Here is a 218-nt window from a genome sequence, read left to right as displayed (position 1 = left end):
CCTTCACAAGGGGAAAAGAGGGGAAAAACGACGAGGAGGCCACCCACCGAAGGCATCTCTCACCTGTCGCGCGTCTGTCGTCCGTAGGGCCTGTCGGGTGATTAACTCTCTTTATTAGACTAATTATCCGATATTCGCCTGCCGCTGTAGAGTCAGATTTACGCGATTCCTTTGCTCTTCCTGCGTCGCCATCTCCTCTCTTCCCTCGGGCTATATTT

This window comes from Penaeus monodon, chromosome 32 (assembly GCF_015228065.2).
Source record: "Penaeus monodon isolate SGIC_2016 chromosome 32, NSTDA_Pmon_1, whole genome shotgun sequence".
Classification (NCBI taxonomy): domain Eukaryota; kingdom Metazoa; phylum Arthropoda; class Malacostraca; order Decapoda; family Penaeidae; genus Penaeus; species Penaeus monodon.
Note: the sequence above shows the minus strand (reverse complement) of the source record.